At 36.2% G+C, this 16,367-nt stretch overlaps 1 protein-coding gene across 5 annotated transcripts in view; it reads right to left on the bottom strand.

The window, feature by feature from the left end:
- Positions 1-16,367, bottom strand: part of KCNIP4 (potassium voltage-gated channel interacting protein 4) — a 385,281-nt gene that overhangs the window by 252,848 nt on the left and 116,066 nt on the right. The gene's annotated exons all lie outside the window — the stretch shown is intronic.

Genomic DNA, 16,367 nt, shown 5'->3' with positions numbered 1-16,367 from the left:
TAAGTCATTCCTCACTAGAGGCAATATTTCCTGCAATCATTTAATTTTAGATGTTCTGCTTTCATTGAAATTGTTATTTCTTATGTTAGACAAACAGTGTTAATCTGATGGCTGTGTTTTAGTAAGCATCTTCTTAAAAATGCGGGAGAAGGAGTGGTGGGTGCTGCTGCCCATTATCTGTCCCCAACAAGCCCCTCCTGTAGAAAAGCAGGTTGAGATAACCTTCAGGCAATGCAGTCAGACCCTCACTCAACACTCACCGCAGCTGGCTCAGCGATAGAGGCAAGAAAGGATCTTTTTGCAAGGTTTTATTCCAGCGAGATAAATCACATGAAACTGAAGGGAACCCAGCGAGAATTCAGAGAATGTATTCTGTAGTCCAAGAGCTAAACCCCAAAAGGAAAAATAATCCAATGACACAAAGAGAGAATTTGAGGAAACATTCACTAGCTATGTAAATTTCTCTACCAATACAAATTCCAACAGAATGAATGAATAAAATTAAATGGGCATTATCCAACAAAACATACTGTTACTATTACTGTTCCTGAAGTTACTAGTGTGAAATATTCTAAATCCATACCCATGCTTTGTGTTTTGGTACTTGCACACCACCATCTAGTCAACTTATTAAAATATGCCATCTGACCAAATGTGCTAACATCTAAACCAAAATTACTTTGACAACCTGTAGATTTACTGTGGATGCAATCCTAGGGCTGCAACACAATAAAAGTATCAAGTTCGAAGCAGTTAACATAGTATTTAAAAATATATCCTTCAAGGGAATTCACTATCCTTTCTTAGCTTCTTAGACAGAAGTGAAATACATTTTTTTCATCACATATAAAATATGAGATGTCTCCCACATGATTCCTATTGTCAGAAAGAATCATTCCTTTGAAAGTAGGGCAATATATACACTGACATATTCTATACCAATAAGAACAGCTGAGTTTACCATAATGAAAGGGCTAAATCAGATAAATTGAAAGTGAAAGGCTAGGACAATTATGCAAAAAATGTAATAGGAAAACAAACTGACAGATGAATTATTCCTAAATCTTGGCTGTAGACAATTTTGCTACTATAATTCTGGATGGGATCAAGACTCTGCCATGAAGGGAAAAATGAACAAGGGTCATTTTTTGTGGTGTATCTCCAGAATACCATTTTCTATCTACCCACATTCAAAAGGTGCATGTCAGCAAGGAAACCATTCCTGAAGTGAGACTCATAGACTTGTGAAATTCTAATAGCTTGAAAATGTACCCCAGCCGATACTGCTGTGTGATGAAACAGTTTATCAGTAGGAGATACTATTTTTATCTCTAATCAAGCAGGTATAAGTGTATGTAATCTAGTCTTTCAAGTCTCCCATCCCCTCCCCCCCCAAAAGCTCATCCAGAGCACATTACCATAATTGCAAATGTCTTTTTCAACTTTGCAGGAGGGAAAAAAAAAAGGGAGTTTTTCAATGCATTCTACATCTAACTCCAAGGCTTAATGGCAAAGCTTCATATTTTTATGCCTTCAAAAAAATAAAAATGGATTAATCTTAACAGGCAGTTGTCTCCCATGGATTATTAGGTCTCTAAAGAAAGCTTATATAAGCCACATAGGTCTTATGATTATCTTGAAAACCCAAGGAAACATATTATTATCCTCTTAAAAGTAAAGGGTCATATTTGCAACAGGGGATTGAAGATAAAAGTTATTCCAAGTTTTTCCTATTTCAACATCACTTTTTTACTTCAAAAATTCTTTCAATTCCAGTATGTGCAGAAAGTTATTAATGGGGGTGCAGGAAGCACACCCTGTAGTACCAGATAGAAGAGGCAACTGAGCTGGAACTTTTGCTATGGAAAGTCTTTACATAAAAATGAAAACCTGACAATTTCAACTGATGAGACCAGGTGAATGACCAAACTTACCTGGTCACCTGTGCTAATTAAAATAGACAATGTGCTAATTAAAATAGTTTCAATGGAAAAGAGCATTCTTTATGATGAAGAACCTAGTCCCTAAAGTGTGGATTTTTTTTACAGTCATACAACAGAAAAAAGGGTACAAGTTAGAGAACTTTATTTATCAGAAAAGTCAGACTGGATCCCCTTTTCTACATTGTTTGCCTTTCCCACTTTTATTTCTTTCTGGTTTTTGGGGTTTTTTTTTTCTTGTATATTTTTGTCCTTACCAGGACATCCTTTCTGCATCTGGTGTTATTTTGTTGCTCTTGCTTTATCTCTCTTTTTCCACCCCTAGATTCTTTAGCCTTGGAAAGCTCCCTAACCCTCTCAGCCTCTTCTTCTTCTCCCATTGCTAAAAAATCAGCTCATTTAAATCACTTATAACATGTAATTGAGATGCTGGGAAGTGTATGGGGAGCTAAGCTACATGTGAAGATGGAAGGCCTTTTAAAGATCCTCAGGAAATGCCAAGACCAGGAGAAACCAGGGGAATTTGAGCTCCCTTTGTCAGTATCCCTTGAGAAATTGTCCTGTGTCCTGCCAGATCTTCACAAATGCAGTCATGCTGAAATGACTAACAACAGCAAAAAGAACATTTTTTCTGACTTAGACTGATTACTAGATGGAAAAGGAAGAAAAATATCTTCCAGCCAAGATGGTAAACAAATGCTGTTTCAGCTAAGTAAGGAAAAAAAAAGAAATGCTAAGAGCAAAGCTGAAAGTCAAGTGGAAAGCAGAGAGAAGAGTGTCCTGTGTTGACACCAGGATGGAGCCATGACAGCATAATTTCCACTCCAGAGAGGCAGAGGGAGGTCACTGGATCCTCCTTGGTGCAGACAGGCAGGGGGGCTGATTCCTGCCCAGAAAGCCAAATTTCTCTTTAACAGTTCAGCCGTTAAAGACCTGCAGGTCTTGAAACCTACTTTGTATCTGAATGAGTGTATGTGTGTGAACAAAACAGTAATGTGTGTGCATCAAAATTTTCTGTCCAAAGACTGTTCAAATTCATACTGGAATGAAATACCCTAAAGCAATCAAGCAGCCTACATTGCTGAATATTTCTAATGTTAACCAGACATATACATTCATCATATAAGCTCTTACTCATCTCCAGCCTCCTAGACAGCAGGTGGAAATTTGCCCCCTTGTGCAAGTCACACAGGATAGATGGAGTGATTAAGGATGACAAAGTTCTGAAATCCTGAAGGAAATACTAGGCCTGTAATCAAAAGACATGCAAAGTGACCCCTTTGTGCAACTCAACTCTCTCATCAGAGGTTTGGCCACAGTGAAGACAGTGCAATTGCCAATTCTGTGGACCACAGCCTTTAATATTACTCAAAAGAATGCATTGCAAGATCTATGAAATATTAAATGTTCTGAAAAGTGACTGAAATTATCAGAGGACTTAAAATCATAACTAATTTATTATCTTTTAGTTGCTAGACTTGGATAACCCTCAGTGACACTTGCAATTTCCATAAGCAAAAAAACAAAAATCCTTCCAGTTTGAAAAATAAGTCAATTTGTGTACTAATGTACATTTCCCAATCAAGGCAGTTCTGCAGGTTTGTGGTTTTTTTTTTTTTTTTTTTTTTTTTTTTTTTTTTTTTTTTTTTTGGCATTCATCTACCAGACACTATCATTTTAACTTCTGTGAAGTGATTTTATCCTAACTTGGGTATTGCACACATTGCTTCTATCCCTTTTAACTGAGCTTTCTGGGAGTTCTAGAGAGGGAAAGTCAGTATTGCTACCAAGCCAACTGTTAAATGCAAGAAAAGAATTGATCATCTTTTCAGTGGATATATTCTATGACAGCATCTGTGCTTGATTATATTAACAGCAAATTGTACAGCTGCTAAATGCTCAATGTGTAAATGTTAGTACAGAGACAGAAACACACACATTTCCCACTGCACCATGATTGAGAAATAATCAGAAATAATACTAATAAAGGATAAGTAAGATTGATTTTTTTACATTAAGTCAGAAAACAATAATGTCCTTTTTGAAAACTGACTGCAGAGTAATGAATAGAGCTGATCTTACACTTTATGATAGAATTCACCTTGGATGAAGTGGCTTCCAATATAGGACTATGAAGTCATGTTACAAGACATTAATATAAAAAAAAATAAAGTGTGTTTTTTAAATTTTTGTAAGTCATGTTTTCTGCTCCAAGGAACACAGTAATCTTACCTCAAAGGCTCCATGGAGGAGATTAATTCTGTTGGTCTTTATCTGCTAACCAACTAAATATCAAAAAGGCTGAAATACTGCTACAGCTGACCCTCAGATTTCCTTTTCCTTATCAAACAAAACAAATTTCCTAGAGGAGAAAGTAAGAAAGATAATTCATATTTTTCAAGGAAGAGGGTAAAAAGGACAAAGTGACTGCAGTGCTTTAAAAAAGAAAAAAGAAGAAGAGAAAGAAAATGTAAATACACCCAAGCATGCAAATCCTACCCCAAAACTTTCTTGGGTTAATGGGAGTTATTGTTTTTGCAATGTATGCTCTTCCAGAACTCATCCTTCAATCTCAGCAGACTAAAGGGAGTTTATAAGAATTATATTGCCAGGAGTTAGCAGTTCAAGCCATAATCAATTCAAGGAAAAAAAGAAAACATGAAGGCACAGAGCAGTATTTTTCTATACTTTTCAATTTTTCATTACTTTTCAAGAAAAATCTGCTGAAATTCTTTTACCACTTTCTATAAGAAGAAGAAAAAAATTGTCTGAGATTTTTGTTAGCTTGTCCATGCATATCCATGTGAATGTGTATTTTGGTATCACATGCTATGAGAGCAAAAAGCCTCCTAGACACATCTGCTAGAACGGTTATGAACCACGTAACTCTAACCACAAAAGCATGAACTGAATTTGCCATCCACGTGCTCCAAGTTGCTCACCCTCCCTTTTCAAGCAGAGAAAAGGAAAGTTGCCTAAAGAATGACTGCACGTAAAGATGCAAAGTTGTTTCTAGTTTTCTTAAGTGGTAGCCATACATGCAAGAAATTAAAAAACTGAAAAGGCCAGAATTACCTCCTCTATTGTACTGCTATATCTAATGCACATGAGCTTGAAACCTACAGCTGAATTCAAGAGGAGAGCACTATTTAAAATAATTCACTCCAAAAGAAATTGCTGGACAATATAGATATAAATATACTACTTGATATTTACATCCTATTATTTTATTTATTTTCTTTAAGGATAAGCAAGTGAAAACAGATACTCAGCTATACTGTGCCATATACTAACAGAGGACAATACAAGGACTGAGAAAATACAAAGTTGAACTGCTACTCGTCATTTCACTAGCTGAAAGAGTAAAACTAGAATCCTCTAAGGGGAAGAAAAAAAAATAAGAGAAAAAAATCAAAATTCATTACAAAAATATCTTACATATGAGCTATAGCTGTACAGAAATAATCTAAATACAGATAAACTAGGCCTGACTGAATTACAGCAATTTCTGCAAAACCATTCTGCCGGGTTTTGCATATTTATTATTTTAATAGTATGGGTTTTTTTTTTTCCTAAAAGGATATCTTCGGGTTGCTCTGACAGGTTTATCTTCATGATATATGATCCCTCTGCCCTATTTTGCATAGTACAAATGAGACTATAGAGGAAAATTTAAATGAGCAAAACCAGCTTTAACCTGTATTACTGAGCCATTCTTTCACTGGTATATGTGGTATATATTTTAAGATAAAGACTCTGCAGAAAAAAACATGGGCACAGAAGAAGTAAACTTAATTTGCCATTAAAGATTAATTAAAAGAAAACATGATGAGGGTAAAAATTAAAAATTATATTTATGTAGCTTCAGTTAGGAACAGCAAACCATCTTCTGTGTGCCCCTCATCAAAGTAGGGGAGTGATTAGGGGATGGAAGACTCTGCAAGCAAAGTAGCAGACTTCTTTCAAGAAGCTTCTTTCCCCAGCACCTGAGAAGCACAGGTCTTTAATCCAATTGAACTCATCACTGAGAAGATAGACTAATAGCAGCAAGCATCTCTGTAGAGGCTGGGTGTCTCTGAACCTGGTCTTATCTACAGTCTCCAGCAGAACTCAGCCAGATTCCTGGCTGGAAACCAGAGCCAAGCACACATGGCCTAAGATCCCCTCTGGAAAGTTACTGCACAGATTCACATCCATCTTAACTGTTTCCTTTGCTGAGGGGGAAAAAGAAACAGCAGTACATGGATAATGCCCTAGAGTATCTAAAAATTTATTCAAAACTTATGAGTGCTGGAAAAAAGACAATGTTGAGCAGTTCTTGACTTTAAAACCTAACTTTGTTTTTAAACTATTCAGAAACTGGGACATGCAGATAAAATAATTTTTTACCCATTATGGATCTAAGAATTCCCCAGGAAAACTGGCTATTGCTTGCAACTTCTCCTGGTATTTATGGAAGTTTTCCTGCTCACATCATGGAATTAACTGTTCTCCTACCTCAACTAGATTGTATAACTATTTACTATGAAGGTTTAAATTCCATAACTATTTTTAATATACAATATTTAATATGGGAAGGACACAGAAACAAAAAAAAAAAAAGCCAATTTCCCTATGAAAATGCAAGTAAATATTTTATTAAGTAACAATGAAGAAAGGTCATAGAATCATAGAATGCTTTGGGTTGGAAGATACCCTAAAGATTATCTTGTTCCAACCCCCAGGGCTACCTTCCACTAGAATGATTTTACTTGTTAATTACTAATATATAAAACAACTACTGAGCAATGAGAACATGGGGAGAAACCAGAAAACATCGCACTGGAAGCAGCAGAAACAAAACAAAACATTTGAGAATCTATTCCTACGTGGTTTTTACATTCTCAGTGATCAGTTCAGAAAGCAATGCATCTTACTGTAAATCACCTGCTGCAGCTGACCAAGGCATTCTTTCAAAAAAAATGCAATGCAGAAGTTTGGCCCTTTTTTTCAGTCCTACTTACTGTTCTAGTCTAGCCTTCAAAGTAAGCATTCAACCACAGGGTTACAATTTGCTTCACAAATGTATAGTGGTTAGTTCTTGCTTCTCCATTCAGTGCAGCAAGCCTTTGCATATACTTTGTGACTTAATTCTTGAATGGCACTTTTCTTCACATAAGATTTGACTTTTATATCTTCAGAGTGGGAATAAAATTTTCTGTTTTCTTGACTCTTAATAAATCCTTGCTCTCCTGGATGTTCTTTCAATTCAGTCTAATGAAATTCATAGGATATCTCTTCATTCATTCTATCTTGGAATTTTCTTTTCGCTTAAATAACAGCACTACAAGCCCATTGTACTTAGAGATCCTCCCAGGGATCTACTCAATCATCCACTTGTTTGGGCTTTTTTTCTATTGGACCTTATTAGCCTCACTCGTTACCATGTTTCTGAAAACCTGTTTCTGCAAGACAAGACATAGATTCTTCTTTAACATTTCCCTGGCATTTTTCAGTCAACACAAAGAAGCATCTGTTCTTGGCTTGTAATTGCTATTCTTTCACTTTATATATAAATAGTATAAAAAGTAATACTATTTACTTACAAGCGCTGAGCTTCAGGACACTCTTCACATTTTTCTTCACTCACATTTTTCCTTCAGTCTTTTTTTATTATGTCTCATTCATCATCTTTGTTAGACTTACAATAGATCATAAGGTAAACTTTGTAACTAACTTGCATTAATCTTGTATTTGCAGGTTGTGGTTGAAATAATTTGTGATGCATTTTGAATTGTATAGTCAAACTGAAGGTTATTGTCTAGGATACTCAAAAGTCTATTTCTCAAAGAAAGTTTTTTTTTTTTTTTTCTTTTCATTAAATATAGAAAAAATCTTTTTCTTCCTGGCTAATAGCTAAATTCTTTCAGACATTTCCTGCAACCCTTGCTCTCTCTTTACATCTCAAATGAGAAATAAGGGTATGTCAGTGGAATGATTTTATGGGGGGAAAAAAGGGGAATAAAGATGTACATTCTACTGTCAAAAATCATCATAACTATTTTAAGCTCCTTCTTAAAGACATTTTATTTCTTACAGCTGAGATTGTCCTCCTTCCTGTTTCCACAGAAATGTTGAACTACTTGTTAAAAGATATCATGGTGTCTTTATGAAGGGGCTTGAAGTAGTTATGATAATTTTTGACAGTAAAAAGTACATCTTTATTCCCCTTTCTTTCACCATAAAATCATTCCAGTGACATATCCTTATTTCGCATATGAGATGGAGAGAGAGAATTGAATTTTTTCTGTACGAGTTAAACATGAATTTACACTTGAACTGAGTATCACCAGCTGTCTCAAATCTTCCCCCTGTGCTTGTTTCAACATGACTGGGTTTTGATGGCTCAGACAGAACAAAGGACTCCCATGCCAATCCATTCAAAAACATGCTGCGCGCTAGTATCAAGCATGAGCTTTAAAACAGGGATGGTCAAACCTTGAGTTATTAAACTACAGTGTACAACCAGAACCAATATCTTCACTTCTGGATGCAATCAAGTTGCCTTGCAGTGGATTAATGTATATACCAGTTTAGAAGGCTAAGCAGGCAAATGACATAAATCCAAATAACATAGGGGAAGCAAAGATTTGTGGAAGAGGAAGTATATGAGTGAAAAAGAAAAAAAAAAAAAAGATCGAAAAAGCAATAGTAGCCTCAAAGTGAAAGGATATGCTAACTCAAGTTATCCTTAAAATGACACAGAACAGATGTACAGTTCACCTTATAGAAATGGCCACAACATCTTCTCAATTAACTGAATAGCTCAAATGATGCCCTCATTAACCATGACATCCTCTGAGGATTTGATGGAATGTGGAAGACACCTTGACAAATTAGTTTTCTAAAACAATAAGCTTGGGTTAAAGTAAGAAGCATTAAAACTACTTAAAGTTCTAACTTAGGAGAGATTGTAAAACAATGGCAAAATATGTTTATAATGAAATGTTACTCAAATATTGGGGCAATAATTAAATAATAACACCACTAGTCAACAATAACCATGGGCATGTCACAAGACTTCGGCACCTTTTCTCTGGATTTTCGCTACTCTGCCTTATTAAAAAACTGCTTGGAAGTACTTTATTTTCAGTTTTAATTGTTTCCCTTAAATCCCACAGTCTTACATGATTGCTGAGTCCCGTATTCAATTTTATGTTACAAGAATTGTCTTGATATGATGTAATAGGGTTCACTAGTATTGTAAAAAAAAGTATTTTTCCTGATTAAAATTGTTGTATTAATGGTGGGGAGTTCACAACAGCAAGGAGACTGGCAGAATCAGAGTTTTCCAGTTGCTGAACTAAGCTACAGGCACCAATTTCTTGACACAGGCAACACAGCAGAATCAGAGTTTTCCAGTTGCTGAACTAAGCTACAGACACCAATTTCTTGACACAGGCAGAAATAACTCTCTTGTGTTTTATCACATTCAGGAGTCAACCTGACACCTCCCCTGAGATGCTGTTAAATGTAATAGGGTTTCTTTGTTCCTAGGAGTCTGTAGAAACACCCAGTTTATAAAGCCATAAGCGTGCTTTGTTTTCCAAAACAAGGAGTAGGAAGCATTCATGCTCTAAAATATTTGAACCGAAGCATAAGGCATGAAGAAATTCTTGATTCCAGTGGCACTAGGAGCAAGGCTCTGTATACTCTTTTTATCATGTTCTTCCCTCACACCTTCCATGTCCATTTGCATCTACAGTTTGCATGAAAAGACAGCTATGGCCAAAGCACTTTCATCAACCTTTCTGCTTTGAAAGCTGCTAAAAGTTCTAATGTATTCTCACTATCTAGCTTTTCACGAACAAAGCAAGTTTCTTTACCCAAAATTCAGAGGATTAAGAGGCCTCAATTAAAAACTAGCAAAAATCCCAAGCCTGATAATTTTCAAAGTATTCACAAAAAGACCTGTTGTTTATGTCAGGCTTTTCAGAAATGTAAGAATGACTTGATAATTAAGACACAGAATTTAAAAAACAAAAAAAAAAAAACACAAAAAAACAGAGAAATTTGACATAACCATGTGGAAACATCTTCTACAGAACTTCCAATTACTCAGTATGGGTTACCTAAAAGGCAGAACAGAGGAGGCTACTGTAAGACTACTTGGCTCAGAACAATTTTTAAATAGCGTTTATTATCAAAAATTAAAATAATGAAGCAAGTAAAACAATTCTCATAAATGAAACAATGAAATGTAATTTCTGTGGAGCCAGAAAAGAGAGCTACAGAGTGTTCCCAAACTTCACTTTTTTTTTTTTTTTTTTTTCCTAGAAACACCCAGGGGGAACAAAGAACCATACCAGCAACAGCTGACTCCAAAACTAGATGGTTTTCTATAGTTTCAACTTAGCTCAGCCTGAGAGGGCTATAAGGCTTTTCCAAAGAGAAGTATATAGTATAAGAACTACACAAGAGCATAAATAAATTACCTGCTTGTCTACCTGTGTCTCTTCTAAGTCTACAGAGTCAACTTCATTAATTCATGCAGGTAATTAAATTCTGACAACAGATCAGACTGAGATTTTAGATAAAACAAAGACCAAAAGACCCCAAATAAACTTTTGTCAAGAAAAAAGTGTACCTTTAGTTCACAATGAATCTGTCAGTGAAAGTGCTCTTTGTCCTGAATATGAAAATACAGAAAATGAGTCCTAGAGCATAAATGCATAATTATCATTAAGTCAAAAATCCTGTAGCCAAAACTCAACATCAATAGAAAAAAAAAATTAAGTTAGCCATTTCAGCAATCCTCTACAATAGAACACTACAGTTTGAGGTAAATAATGCTTCATATACTTAATTTACACAAAGTAAACCCTTTACTCCATCAAGTAACTGCTTGCATCGCTGGGGCAAGAGAATGAAAAGGTAAGTAATGTGAAGAGCTTGTCAAGTAAAAGAGCTCTTGAATGAAGATGACAGAGAGCTGCTGAACTTCACCCAGAAGGGAAGACCAGAACAGTGAAGGACTGAGTCCTTCATCTCTATTTAAACATAAAAACAAACAAACATACTAGATGGAAACTGAACAGTCTCTTTAAGAAAAGATACTTCTGGGGTGAGAGCAGATTAATGTCTTTATACAGTATCTCAGCAGAGTCCTTCAAGGACATTCTGCAAACATGCTGCTCGGATATACTTTGAAACCCTTCTTTATAATTGTTTGTTGGATAGACTTTGAAACTTTTCTCAAAAAGTTGTTTAGCAAATTTTTTTAGAATTCTTAGTTCAGTTCTATTTCTTAACCGAGTAGAAACTCGGTCTTCTTTTGAGGGCATAGGTATCACTATACAGGACCTGTGGAAATTAAATGTATACTACAAAACCATTGGAATAGAGGAAGGGAAATCTACATCCAATTTTTCTCCTTCCACTGATATAGAGCAGAATTACACAAGAGCATACCATATAGATACATATATATATATATTTATGAATAAAACCTTTATAAAGAGTTTGGAATATTAAAGAGATAATTAAAGAAACCCCATGCCTGAGGTTTCCTATCAGCAAATACAAAACTACTTCCATGGCCTATAGCATGCTGGAGACATTTCTAAAGCAATATTTTAAGTACATTTAAAACACATTCTTTGCATTTTTCCTAGTATGAACTTCACTAAACTCCTCGAATTTTCTCCTAATACTGATTTACCTAATGAGTACAGGATTAAGTTAGCATAAAAAATGAACTTTTAATTCAGCAAGTTGAGGAAAAAATGAAGAAATACTTATACCATTTCCTATCATTGAAGCCTTTTTTTTCTATAACATAAAAAAGCAGTTTCCAGGAGAAAAAAACCCTTACCATATATCATAGGAGATATCAAACAAAAAAACACTCACCAGTTTTGACAGCTTACATACTTTGTGTATCAGTAATTGACATCCATTTGGGGACCTATTCTTTGGGTTTTGAAAATAATTCTCTTCCCTGCTGTCTGCTAATTATGTGTTTGAGAGCAGGAACAAACTGTTATTTTAACATTGAGCAGGAACAAACTGTTATTTTAACATCACTCCGTACCTTGACATAGGAGGAGAAAAAAAAAAAAAAGAAAAAAAAAGAAAAAAAAAAAGAAAAAAAAAAGAAAAAAAAGAAAAAAAAAAAAAAAAAAGCAGAAACCTGAGCCAAAATCACATGTTCTTAAGAAGACCAAGAAATAAACAAAGAGGGGAATATATAAAAGGGCCTTATTGGGAAATTTCACAGAATTGTTTTCCCACTGCAGTTCAGTACTGCATTTCTATGGAAATGGAAACATCAGAATGCAGATCTTGAGTTCAGGGCCATGCACTTCAACTTTTCCACTCTATCTACAGTGACAAAGGGCTTTGCCTGCTGGAATCCCAGTCTGCACTGCAACAGCAGCAGCATGAAGGACAGCTGTGACCAGCTGGAAACCAAAGGGGCATTCATGGGCCTCAGTGTGAGAGGCAGATGCCCTCTTGTCAGCAGCACTGTAAAATAAAAAGAAGCAAACAAACAAAAATACAAGCAAATAAAAAACAAAACCAAAAATCCACAAACACCAAAACCAACCTCTAGTTTACTGCTATTTCTATAACTGACTTCTTAAACTCTTAAGGGATGGCCAGAATTCTTCACACTTACTATTTTCTTACAAATTATTTTTCAAATTCTGATGCATAATGAAATTGCTTAAAATACAACTTTAAAAGAAAAATACTAAGCAGAGTAAAAATTATCTATTAAAATCAATGACCTAAATGCAACGGGTTCTTAAAAAAACCCCATGACTTTTAGAACATTTTTTTTAAATTGTGCAGAGTGAAACAAATTAAATTTTATAAACTACCATCTGGGACTCAGGATGTTTGATTGCATTTTTACGACCGACTGAAATGAAAATGAGTAGTTTAGTTTGGCAGTTGGTACAGTTCTATGCCTGGAAATTTATCATAGTTTGCCATGTAATTTAAGCACTCAATTTCTAACAGCTACTGCTCTCAGTCTGGGGAGGCAGCAAGGGAAAAAAATCTACAACAAATTACACATGATGAATTTTTAGTAGCCCCAGTAGGGGTTTTTTTGTGTCACTAGGAGACGGGATACTGTGCAACAGACTGCCTGAGAGAAGAGGTTAACAAATTGGGTTGTAAAAAGAATCTATGTGGAAGGTGACCTTCTGAGAAAGGTATTCCAGCCTCTGGCTGGGATGAGGAAAGGATATGACTGCTGTAGAATTGTATTAAAGGAGCTTATCACTCACTTCCGAAAGAGAGTTGTCCTGGCAACTTTGCTGTGTATTGAGTCATGTGCTACTGTACTTATGCATTTGTATGCCTTTGACGTATTTTCTTGATTGGACTTTTCAGGAATCCAGTGCTGGAATGCTAAGTCTTTAATCCTACATCATAAGACAGATACCAAGCTACTTAATTGTACCAGAATGACTTCTGCCCCAGGACTGGAAAGGATCAAAGCACAGGCAGCAGTTTTATCCACATTTTCTTGGACTTCAGCAGAATGTAGGCACCAAGGTCCCATCGTACTTACCCAAGAGCTGAACCAGCTTGTCCTTGTCAGGGAATTGGTGGTGAAACAAAAGTCGCAAATCAGTTTTGCATTCTATCTAGTCAACCAAGTGCTGTTTTAGAATGACAGATCTTAATGATTGCCAGTAGCATCCATGGAAGAATCTCTTCAAAGGCCTTACTGAGTCTTACAAAGCACTGGAGCAAGAGAATCATTCCTCTTCTTCTGTTTAGAAGAAATTCACAGTGGCTTATATAGATACACTCTGCATTGGTAATGTATTTTAATGCCTTGTTATTCTAGTAGAAAGCAAAGAGAAAAGGTCAAAAAACACCAAGAGTTTTAAATTCATTTAAACAAATGAGTGGCACGCATTTGCCACTGGTTGTAAGGAGAACAGTGATCTTTTGAGGCAGGTCTCATGGCATCAGTTCCCTTTCAGGATGTGTATGACCACTTGATTTGGATGCACTACTTTTAGGAGTCTGCCAGTCTTTAATGATACATTAAAGAAAAAAAAAAAAAAAAAGAACAAAGGTAGGAAATGCAGTAGTTGCAGGCAGTGACATCACATCAGAGGAAAGTTATAGTGAAGGAGTCCCTAGAAGGCAAATGCTGAAGCTCCAAATGTTCAGCATATTCATAAGTGTCCAGAAACACAGGACGGATAATGGATAATGAAGCTAGAAAAACCCACTTATTCAGTGAAGGGTTGGTGGAAGAACTGCAGAAGGACCCCACGAAATTGAGTGACCAGGGATGAAGTGATCAAAGTGATGAAACAAAGCACCCAACTTAAAATAAGGCAGGTAGGAAAACCAACTTTACCCCAACACCACAGGGTGATGAATCAAGACAGACTACAAGAACTGAAAAATGGAAACATACTCTTGTAATTCATAGATCTAAGAAAACATTAACTTAGCAGCAGGCCCATAAAAAAAGCAAACAAAATGTTTTTAATTATTTCAGAAGTATAAAAAAGAATTGAAGAGCAACCATACAGAACTGTTATAGTAGGGGGGCTGTACATTTTTGAGTACTACAAGACCTGAATTTCCTAGACTATAAAGGACTTAACAGAAAGTAGCAAAAGCAAAGCTATACATATAGGTGCCACTGTGAAGAAAAATATTTATTTTCAAGATTATAAAAAAAATTATTTTCAAAAAAAAAAAAGAATTTGAAATTTTAGTATATAGTATCAGTTTTGTGAGTACAAACCTATCCTGTAAGGAGAGAAAATAAGTGATGTTTAAATGCACAGAGATAATTCAGAAAAATCTAAGCTGAGCTATACTCATCTCCTAACGACTGACCTTCAGCATTGCTTCCTTTGGCATATTCAATCTGCAGGGAGCTGTAAGTGAGGATCTTCCACACTACTTCAGCCTGTAAGTGGGCAGAAACCTGAAACAGGGTATCCACTGTACTCCACTAGCCATCACCTTTCCAGTGCCCTCTAGACACAATTCTATGTGTTTGAAGGCTTCTTCCTTCAAATTCTGCTCCTCCATGGCTCAGCTGGCTAAAGTTCCAACATTGCACATTCCCCTTCACAGCTCCCAGATCCACAGGCACACCACAATGTTTACTTCATTTTTTCAATTCACTGTGGCGCAACCATTTCTGCCTCTCATCCTTTGCCCTGTCAGATTTTAAAGCCAATGCACCTCCAGGTAAAGTATAGGTGCAGTTACAGTACTCAGTATACTCAAGTGTGGAATGCTTCATCCCCAGGTGTACACTTTGGTGGCATGTCTTAAGTAGTTGTGGTGCAATACAGATCTGGTATTTGTGCAGATTAACTAAATCTGAAAAAAAAAAAAAAAGTAGTAGTACAAAATGTAAACTAAAACATTGCATTGTTTGGAAAGAACAGTATTGTAAAAATTTGTTGTTGTTGTTCATACAGTCGTACATACAATGCCACAGTATATGTTTCTCTTACAAGTAAGCCGTAGTAGAAAGAAAATCTCAAACCTAAATTTTCTGACTTTGATCAGCAGAAATACAGGTAAAAGTAAACAGTCAGCATAAAAGCACCGAAAAGTATAAACACTCTATTTTCTATCATTACAAGGCTCTCTTTACTGATGAACTCTAGCTGGTAAGGTAGGAGATAAGAGTACTACTACTACTAATTTTGTAAATGGGGGGACACACATAGCAAACTGCCCGTTTAGACTGTTAAGGTGGATCACAGAATGGATCAGGCTGGGAGGGACCACAGTGGGCCATCTGGTCCAACCTCCCTGCACAAGCAGGGCCATCCCAGAGCACATGGCACAGGACTGTGTCCAGACAGTTCTTGAGTATCTCCAGTGAGGAAGACTCCACAGCCTTTCTGGGCAACCTGTTCCATGTGTAGTCACAGACACAGTAAGTAAATCCTTCCTCAGATTGAATTTCCTGGGCATCAGCTTCTTCCCATTGCCTCTCCTCCTGTTTCTTGGCACCACTGAGCAGAGCCTGGCTCCATCCTCCTGACACCCTCCCTTACAGACATTGATGAGGTCCTCTCACAATTGTCTCTTCTTGAGGCTGCACAGGCCCAGTTCCCTCAGTCTTTCCTCGTAAGAGAGATGCTCCACTCCCTTAATCATCTTTGTCACCCTCAGCTGGACCTACTACAGGATATTTACAAGAATTCTATTGCTTTTTGAAGGTAGTTTCCTCCTTGATGAAAAAGGATATCTTTCTACTATATGGTACAACTTGATTGATGAAAACATCTCAGCAGACTAGTCATGAAAGGACTGGCCTTAGTCCTATACTGTCTCAACAGGATGACATTTCAATTACTGTCACAGTACGATACTATACAGACAACAGGTAGGTAATTTAATAGATCAGTCCAGAACTTCCTGTAAGCAATACAT

The sequence above is a fragment of the Vidua macroura genome, chromosome 4, assembly GCF_024509145.1.
Source record: "Vidua macroura isolate BioBank_ID:100142 chromosome 4, ASM2450914v1, whole genome shotgun sequence".
Lineage (NCBI taxonomy): Eukaryota > Metazoa > Chordata > Aves > Passeriformes > Viduidae > Vidua > Vidua macroura.
The sequence above is the reverse complement of the archived record's forward strand: the minus strand, read 5'-3'. Positions and strand labels throughout refer to the sequence as shown.